Raw genomic sequence first — 10,408 nt, forward strand, 5'->3', positions numbered from 1 at the left:
AGACGTAAAAGAATCACTGGATTCTATTCCGGCCTGATCGAGAACCGACAGATGGATAGCCGTGCCGTGACAGGGTGCGTTGAACATTTCCACTGAGAGGATGGGAGGTAGCCACTGACAACGGTGAAACCCTTGCTTGAGCTTGCCATGGAAAGCAGTAAGAAGGATTGGATGAAGACAGTAGGAAAGCAGAGAGACGGAAGGGAAGGCATCTTCATACGCTTATCTGAAATTCCTACCAATGAATTACATAAGTATCTCTATCTTTATCTTTATGTTTTATTCATCATTCATAACCATTTGAGTTTTCCTGACTAAGATTTACAAGGTGACCATAGCTTGCTTCATACCAACAATCTCTGTGGGATCAACCCTTACTCGTGTAAGGTTTATTACTTGGACGACCCAGTACACTTGCTGGTTAGTTGTGCGAAGTTGTAGTGATCACAATTTCGTCCACCAAGTTTTTGGCGCCGTTGCCGGGGATTGTTGAGTTTGGACAACTGACGGTTCATCTTGTTGCTTAGATTAGGTATTTTTCTTCAGAGTTCTTAAGAATGAATTCTAGTGTTTCAAGGTGATGTTCTTATCATCACCAAAGCTGATTGATTTTCATCAATTTAGCTCTTGAATGCAATGTCCTGCTGAAGCTTGGCTAACCATGTCTAATTCCTTTAGACTGAAGCTTTAGACAAGCATTGCATGATTCCTGGAGTTCTCATTAAGAATTTTGATACCTTTATCTTCTTTTTCCACTTAATTTTCGAAAATCACAAAAAAAAAATTTTACAAAGTCATAAAATCCAAAAATATTTCTTGTTTGAGTCTAGTGTCTCATGTTAAGTTTGGTGTCAATTGCATGCATTCATTCATGTGTCTTAGTGATATTCAAGATGTTCTTGATGATTTCTTACTCTAATCTTTAAATTCTCTTGACTTGAGTGTTTTGTGTGTCTCATATGCATTCTCATTAGTGTCAGTAGTATACAAACTGCTAAGTTTGGTGTCTTGCATGCATTGTTATTTGATTCTTGTTGCATTTTGATTTTTCCTTATTATTAAAAATCCAAAAATATTTTTAATTTGTGTCTTCTCAAGTCAATAATACAGAGAGTTGAAGATTCAGAACATACAGCAGAGGAATTACACAGGAAAAGCTGGGCGTTCAAAACGCCCAGTGAAGAAGGACAGACTGGCGTTTAAACGCCAGCCAGGGTACCTGGTTGGGCGTTTAACGCCCAAAAGGGTATAGTTTTGGGCGTTAAACGCCAGAATGTGCACCATTCTGGGCATTTAACGCCAGGATGGCACAAGAGGGAAGATTTTGTTTTTAATGCAGATTTTTTTTCAGTTTTCAAACTTTTTCAAAATCAAATCTTTTTCAAATCATATCTTTTCAATCATATGTTTTCAAAATCAATTTCTTTCTATTTTTAAAAAAATACTTGCTATCAATTAATGATTTGATTCAACATTTCAAGTATGTTGCCTTTTCTGTTGAGAAAGGTTTAATGTTTGAATCATATCTTTTCTTGTTAGCCAAGTTTTTAATTTTCAAAATCAAATCTTTTTAAAATGTTTTTCAAATCATATCTTCTCAATCACATCTTTTTAAAACTAATCATATCTTCTTAACCACATCTTTTTCAAAATAGTTTTCAATCAAATCTTTTTTATTTCTAATTTCAAAATCTTTTTCAAAAATCACTTGATTTCTTTTCCACTTTCATTTTCGAAAATCAATTAGTGTTTTTCAAAAATGTTTTCAAAATCTTTTACTTAATTTTCGAAAATTACTTCCCTTCTTCTCACATCCTTCTATTTATGGACTAACACTGTTCCTTAATGCAAAATTCAAACTCCATCTTCTTTGATAAGTTCGAATTTTCTACTTCTGTCTTCTACTTTTCTTTTCCTCTGACACCTAAAGGAATCTCTATACTGTGACATAGAGGATTCCACATTTTCTTGTTCCCTTCTCTTTCTTATGAGCAGGAGCAAGGACAAAAGCATTCTTGTTGAGGCTGATCCTGAACCTGAAAGGACCTTGAAGAGAAAGCTAAGAGAAGCCAAAGCACAACTCTCTGTAGAGGACCTAACAGAAATCTCCAAAGAAGAAGAACCTATGGCAGCCGAAAACAACAACAATGCCAACAATGCAAGGAAGGTGCTGGGTGACTTTACTGCACCTACTCCCGACTTTTATGGGAGAAGCATCTCTATCCCTGCCATTGGAGCAAACAACTTTGAGCTTAAGCCTCAATTAGTTTCTCTAATGCAACAGAATTGCAAGTTCCATGGACTTCCATTAGAAGATCCTCATCAGTTTTTAGCTGAATTCTTGCAAATCTGTGACACTGTCAAGACTAATGGGGTTGACCCTGAGGTCTACAGACTTATGCTATTCCTTTTTGCTGTAAGAGACAGAGCTAGGACATGGTTGGACTCACAACCTAAAGAAAGCCTGGACTCTTGGGAAAAGCTAGTCAATGCCTTCTTGGCAAAGTTCTTTCCACCTCAAAAATTGAGTAAGCTTAGAGTGGAAGTCCAAACCTTCAGACAGAAGGAAGGAGAATCCCTCTATGAAGCTTGGAAAAGATACAAACAATTAATCAGAAAGTGTCCTTCTGATATGCTTTCTGAATGGAGCATCATAGGTATTTTCTATGATGGTCTCTCTGAACTATCCAAAATGTCTTTGGATAGCTCTGCTGGAGGATCTCTTCATCTGAAGAAGACGCCTACAGAAGCTCAAGAGCTAATTGAAATGGTTGCAAATAACCAATTCATGTACACTTCTGAAAGAAATCCTGTGAACAATGGGACTAGTCAGAAGAAAGGAGTTCTTGAGATTGACACTCTGAATGCCATATTGGCTCAGAACAAAATATTGACTCAACAAGTCAATATGATTTCTCAAAGTCTGTCTGGAATGCAAAATGCACCAAGCAGTACTAAGGAAGCTTCATCTGAGGAAGAAGCTTATGATCCTAAGAACCCTTCAATGGAAGAAGTGAATTACATGGGAGAACCCTATGGAAACACCTATAATCCTTCATGGAGAAATCATCCAAATCTCTCATGGAAGGATCAACAGAGACCTCAACAAGGTTTCAACAATAATAATGGTGGAAGAAACAGGTTTAGCAATAGCAAGCCTTTTCCATCATCTTCTCAGCAACACACAGAGAGTTCTAAGTAGAATACCTTTGACTTAGCAACCATGGTCTCTGATCTAATCAAAACCACTCAAAGTTTCATGACTGAAACAAGGTCCTCCATTAGAAACTTGGAGGCACAAGTGGGTCAGCTGAGCAAGAGAATTACTGAACTCCCTCCTAGTACTCTCCCAAGCAATGCAGAAGAAAATCCAAAAGGAGAGTGCAAGGCCATCAACATGGCCGAATTTTGGGAGGAAGGAGAGGCAGTGAACGCCACTGAGGAAGACCTCAATGGACGTCCACTGGCCTCAATGAGTTCCCCAATGAGGAACCATGGGAATCTGAGGCTCAAAATGAGACCATAGAGATTCCATTGGACTTACTTCTGCCATTCATGAGCTCTGATGAGTATTCTTCCTCTGAAGAGGATGAGTATGTCACTGAAGAGCAAGTTGCTAAATACCTTGGAGCAATCATGAAGCTAAATGACAAGTTATTTGGAAATGAGACTTGGGAGGATGAACCCCCTTTGCTCACCAAAGAACTGGATGACTTGTCTAGGCAGAAATTACCTCAAAAGAGACAGGATCCTGGGAAGTTTTCAATACCTTGTACCATAGGCACCATGACCTTCAAGAAGGCCTTGTGTGACTTAGGGTCAAGTGTAAACCTCATGCCCCTCTCTGTAATGGAGAAGCTAGGGATCTTTGAGGTACAAGCTGCAAAAATCTCACTAGAGATGGCAGACAACTCAAGAAAATAGGCTTATGGACTTGTAGAGGATGTTCTGGTAAAAGTTGAAGACCATTACATCCCTACTGATTTCATAGTCCTAGAGACTGGGAAGTGCATGGATGAATCCATCATCCTTGGCAGACCCTTCCTAGCCATAGCAAAGGCTGTGATTGATGTTGATAGAGGAGAGTTGATCATTCAAGTGAATGAAGAATCCTTTGTGTTTGAGGCTCAAGGATATCCCTCTGTCACCATGGAGAGGAAGCATGAAGAGCTTCTCTCAAAACAGAGCCAAACAGAGCCCCCACAGTCAAACTCTAAGTTTGGTGTTGGGAGGCCACAACCAAACTCTAAGTTTGGTGTTGAACCCCCACATTCAAACTCTAAGTTTGGTGTTGGGAGGTTCCAACATGGCTCTGAGCATTTCTGAGGCTCCATGAGAGCCCACTGTCAAGCTACTGACATTAAAGAAGCGCTTGTTGGGAGGCAACCCAATGTTATATTTTGACTATTTTCCTTTGTTATTTTATGTTTTTTGTAGGTTGATGATCATGAGAAGTCACGAAATCAATGAAAAAAGCAAAAACAGAATGAAAAAAGGAAGAAAAACAGCACACCCTAGAGGAAGAACTTACTGGTGTTTAAACGCCAGTAAGGCTAGTTGTTGGGCGTTTAACGCCCAGTCTGGCACCATTCTGGGCGTTTAACGCCAGAAAGGGGCACCAGACTGGCGTTAAATGCCAGAAAAGGGCAAGAAGCTGGCGTTAAACGCCAGAAATGGGCACCAGCCCGGCGTTTAACGCCAGAAATGGCTAAAAACGCATTTTTGCATGCCATTTGGTGCAGGGATGACTTTTCCTTGACACCTCAGGATCTGTGGACCCCACAGGATCCCTACCTACCCCACCACTCTCTCTCTTCTTCACCCATTCACCAATCACCTCAACACCTCTTCCCCAAAAACCCTTCACCTATTAAATCCCATCTTTCTCTTCACCACTCACATCCATCCTTCACAAAACCCCACCTACCTCACCATTCAAATTCAAACCACTTTCCCACCCAAACTCACCCTCAATTAACCGAACCCTACCCTTTCCCCACTCCTATATAAACCCTCCTTCACTCCTTCATTTTCACACAACCTAAACACCACTTCTCCCCCCTTTGGCCGAACACAAAGCCATTCCCTTCTTCCTCATTTCTTCTTCTTCTACTCTCTTCTTTCTTCTTTTGCTCGAGGACGAGCAAACCTTTTAAGTTTGGTGTGGTAAAAGCATTGCTTTTTGTTTTTCCATAACCATTTATGGCATCCAAGGCCGGAGAAACCTCTAGAAAGAGGAAAGGGAAGGCAAAAGCTTCCACCTCCGAGTCATGGGAGATGGAAAGATTCATCTCAAGGGTGCATCAAGACCACTTCTATGAAGTTGTGGCCTTTAAGAAGGTGATCCCCGAGGTCCCTTTTTCACTCAAAAAGAGTGAATATCCGGAGATCCGACATGAGATCCGAAGAAGAGGTTGGGAAGTTCTTACCAACCCCATTCAACAAGTCGGTATCTTAATGGTTCAAGAGTTCTATGCCAATGCATGGATCACCAAGAACCATGATCAAAGTGTGAACCCGGATCCAAAGAATTATCTTACTATGGTTCGGGGGAAATACTTGGATTTTAGTCCGGGAAATGTAAGGTTGGCATTCAACTTGCCCATGATGCAAGGAGATGAACATCCTTACACTAGAAGGGTCAACTTTGATCAAAGGTTGGACCAAGTCCTCACAGTCATATGTGAAGAGGGTGCCCAATGGAAGAGAGATTCAAGAGGGAAGCCGGTTCAATTGAGAAGGCATGACCTCAAACCCGTGGCTAGAGGATGGTTGGAGTTTATCCAACGCTCAATCATTCCCACTAGCAACCGGTCCGAAGTTACCATAGACCGGGCTATCATGATTCATAGCATCATGATTAGAGAAGAAATAGAAGTTCATGAGGTTATATCTCAAGAACTTTATAAGGTGGCGGACAAGTCTTCTACCTTGGCAAGGTTAACCTTCCCCCATCTCATTTGTCACCTCTGTTATTCGGTTAGAGTTGACATAGAGGGAGACATCCCTATTGATGAGGACAAGCCCATCACTAAGAAAAGGATGGAGCACACAAGAGACCCCACTCATCATGAGATCCCTGAGATACCTCAAGGGATGCACTTTCCTCCACAAAACTATTGGGAGCAACTAAACACCTCCCTAGGAGAATTGAGTTCCAACATGGGACAGCTAAGGGTGGAGCATCAAGAACACTCCATCATCCTCCATGAAATTAGAGAAGATCAAAGAATCATGAGAGAGGAACAACAAAGACAAGGAAGAGACATTGAGGAGCTCAAGCACTCCATAGGATCTTCAAGAGGAAGAAAGAGCCGCCATCACTAAGGTGGACCCGTTCTTTAATTTCCTTGTTCTTTATTTTCCTGTTTTTCAAATTTTATGCTTATGTTTATCTATGTTTGTGTCTTGTGATCATTAGTGTCTTAGTGTCTATGCCTTAAAGTTATGAATGTCCTATGAATCCATCACCTTTCTTGAATGAAAAATGTGCTTAAATTGAAAAAGAAAAGAATTGCATGAATTTTGAATTTTATAACAGTTTAATTATCTTGATGTGGTGGCAATACTTTTGTTTTCTGAATGTATGCTTAAACAGTGCATATGTCTTTTGAATTTGTGGTTCATGAATATTGGCTCTTGAAAGAATGATGAAAAAGGAGACATGTTACTGAGGATCTGAAAAATCATTAAAATGATTCTTGAAGCAAGAAAAAGTAGTGATTCAAAAAAAAAAAAAGAAAAAGAAAGAAAAAGAAAGAAAAAGAAAGAAATAAAGTTGTGATCCAAGGCAATAAGAGTGTGCTTAAGAACCCTGGACACCTCTAATTGGGGACTCTAGCAAAGCTGAGTCACAATCTGAAAAGGTTCACCCAATTATGTGTCTGTGGCATGTATGTATCCTGTGGTAATACTGGAAGAAAGAGTGCTTTGGGCCACGGCCAAGACTCAATAAGTAGCTGTGTTCAAGAATCATCATACTTAACTAGGAGAATCAATAACATTATCTGGATTCTGAGTTCCTAAAGAAGCCAATCATTCTGAATTTCAAAGGATAGAGTGAGATGCCAAAACTGTTCAGAGGCAAAAAGCTAAAAGCCCCACTCATCTAATTAATACTGATCTTCATAGATGTTTTTGGAATTCATTGCATATTCTCTTCTTTTTTATCTTATTTGATTTTCAGTTGCTTGGGGACAAGCAACAATTTAAGTTTGGTGTTGTGATGAGCGGATAATTTGTACGCTTTTTGGCATTGTTTTTAGTATGATCTAGTTAGTTTTTAGTATATTTTTATTAGTTTTTAGTTAAAATTCACTTTTCTGAACTTTACTATGAGTTTGTGTGTTTTTCTGTGATTTCAGGTATTTTCTGGCTGAAATTGAGGGACCTGAGCAAAAATCTGATTCAGAGACTAAAAAGGACTGCAGATGCTGTTGGATTCTGACCTCCCTGCACTCGAAGTGGATTTTCTGGAGCTACAGAAACCCAATTGGCGCGCTCTCAACGGCGTTGGAAAGTAGACATCCTGGGCTTTCCAGCAATATATGATAATCTATACTTTGCCCAAGATTTGATGGCCCAAACCGGCGTTCAAAGTCACCCTCAGGAATTCCAGCGTTAAACGCCGGAACTGGCACAAGAATGGGAGTTAAACGCCCAAACTGGCACCAAAGCTGGCGTTTAACTCCAAGAGGAGTCTCTACACGAAAATGCTTCAATGCTCAGCCCAAGCACACACCAAGTGGGCCCGGAAGTGGATTTTTATGTCATTTACTCATCTCTGTAAACCTTAGGCTACTAGTTCTCTATAAGTATGACCTTTTACTATTGGATCTGGGGACCTTTGGATCATTTTAGATCTTTTGATCATCTTTGGACATCTAGTTCTTAGATCATTGGGAGGCTGGCCATTCGGCCATGCCTAGACCTTGTTCTTATGTATTTTCAATGGTGGAGTTTCTACACACCATAGATTAAGGTGTGGAGCTCTGCTGTACCTCGAGTATTAATGCAATTACTATTGTTCTTCTATTCAATTCCGCTTGTTCTTGTTCTAAGATATCACTTGTTCTTCAACTTGATGAATGTGATGATCCGTGACACTCATCATCATTCTCACCTATGAACGTGTGACTGACAACCACCTCCGTTCTACCTTCGATTGGGTGAATATCTCTTGGATTCCTGATACACGATGCATGGTTGATCGCCTGACAACCGAGTGCTCGCCTGACAAACGAGCCAGCCATTCCGTGAGATCAGAGTCTTCGTGGTATAGGCTAGAACTGATGGCGGCATTCAAGAGAATCCGGAAGGTCTAACCTTGTCTATGGTATTCTGAGTAGGATTCAATGATTGAATGACTGTGACGTGCTTCAAACTCCTGAAGGCGGGGCGTTAGTGACAGACGCAAAAGAATCACTGGATTCTATTCCGGCCTGATCGAGAACCGACAGATGGATAGCCGTGCCGTGACAGGGTGCGTTGAACATTTCCACTGAGAGGATGGGAGGTAGCCACTGACAACGGTGAAACCCTTGCTTGAGCTTGCCATGGAAAGGAGTAAGAAGGATTGGATGAAGACAGTAGGAAAGCAGAGAGACGGAAGCGAAGGCATCTTCATACGCTTATCTGAAATTCCTACCAATGAATTACATAAGTATCTCTATCTTTATCTTTATGTTTTATTCATCATTCATAACCATTTGAGTTTGCCTGACTAAGATTTACAAGGTGACCATAGCTTGCTTCATACCAACAATCTCTATGGGATCGACCCTTACTCGCGTAAGGTTTATTACTTGGACGACCCAGTACACTTGCTGGTTAGTTGTGCGAAGTTGTAGTGATCACAATTTCGTCCACCACACGCCCAGACCTCATTAGCCTTCAACTCCTTCTCTGGATTCTTGTACCAGCGTGCCACGCCATGTTAGTCAAGTGGCATGACCATTCAATTGTGGGTCTCTTAGGCTTGGCGTGCCACGCCTTCGATACAAAGTGGCATGCCCTAGTGATGACTCTTCTAGGTAATTAGTTGGCGTGCCACACCCAGCTTCTGGCGTGCCATGCCCCTTTGATGGTCTCCATTGTTGCTCTCTGGAATGTTGTACCAGCATTCCACGCCCAGCTTCTGGCATGCCACGCCAATACATTTTTGTGGCATTTGTTCCAAGTGGCACGCCTGCTTCACATGGCCACTTGTTTAGTTGTTTCCTTCCTATTTTTGATGACTTTTTCACCTGAAATTCAACACAAACTCATTTCAAAGCAATGTACTATGATATTCATCAATTAAGGCATGAATTGAAATGATCAAATGAGATTATGCCTCTTTTAAGGTTCTTTTTATGCAAGAAAAAAGGTAGATGATGTAAGTTATCAGGGTGACCCATGACAATCACCCTCTATCTTCAGTACTTGCATAGCCAAGATCCGCGTGCCTGACAACCACAAAGCGGTCTACATGATGTTCAACGTAGTCATTGTACGACAGCCGGAGTATATTCTCTTGTGTCTGTAATCAATGATTCACATCATCTCTCCTGACAACAGAGCATCTGAATCTAAGACTAGGATCTTCATGGTATAAGCTAGAACACTAGACAGCATTCCTGAGATCCGGAAAGTCTAAACCTTGTCTGTGGTATTCCGAGTAGGATCTGAGAAGGGATGACTGTGAGGAGTTCAAACTTGCGAATGTTGGGTGCAGTGACAGTGTGCAAAATGCTCAATGGATCTTATTCTGATGCTAGTGAGAACCGACAGATGATTAGCCCTGCGGTAGCTGTGCCTGGAATTTTTCATCCAAGACGAGAAATCTGACAGTTGATTAGCCGTACAGAGACCATAGACGGACCATTTTCACTGAGAGGATCATACAGCTTGCCATGGAAGGGAGCACACATGATTGGATGAAGACAATAGGAAAGCTGGGGTTCAGGAGCAACAAAGCATCTCCAGACGCTTATATAAAATTTCCACCAATGAATTACATAAGTATCCCTATCTTATTTTCCGCTTTATTTGTCTTTTAATTATCAAAAACTCGTATCCATTTGAATCCGCCCGACTGAGATTTACAAGATGACTATAGCTTGCTTCAAGCCGACAATCTCTATGGGATCGACCCTTACTCGCATAAGGTTTTATTACTTGGACGACCCAGTGCACTTGCTGGTCAGCTATGCGGAGTTGTGAAAAGTGTGAATCACAATTTTGCATACCACGTTTTTGGCGCCGTTGCTGGGGATTATTCGAGTTTGGACAACTGACGGTTCATCTTGTTGCTTAGATTGGGTAATTTTATTTCTCTTTTCGAAAAAAAAATACAAAATTTTTTTTAATAAAATCATAAAAACCAAAAAAAAATTTGTGTTTCTTGTTTGAGTCTTGTGTCAAATTT

General features: G+C 40.8%; 1 non-coding gene across 1 annotated transcript; it reads right to left on the bottom strand.

Moving 5' to 3' along the window:
• Positions 1 to 2,530: 2,530 nt before the first annotated feature.
• On the bottom strand, positions 2,531 to 2,638 carry LOC112793395 (small nucleolar RNA R71). The gene has a single exon (XR_003198088.1). It is a non-coding gene; the product is annotated as a small nucleolar RNA R71 (small nucleolar RNA).
• Between the last annotated feature and the right edge of the window lie 7,770 nt (positions 2,639 to 10,408).

The sequence above is a fragment of the Arachis hypogaea genome, chromosome 3 (genome assembly GCF_003086295.3).
Source record: "Arachis hypogaea cultivar Tifrunner chromosome 3, arahy.Tifrunner.gnm2.J5K5, whole genome shotgun sequence".
Lineage (NCBI taxonomy): Eukaryota > Viridiplantae > Streptophyta > Magnoliopsida > Fabales > Fabaceae > Arachis > Arachis hypogaea.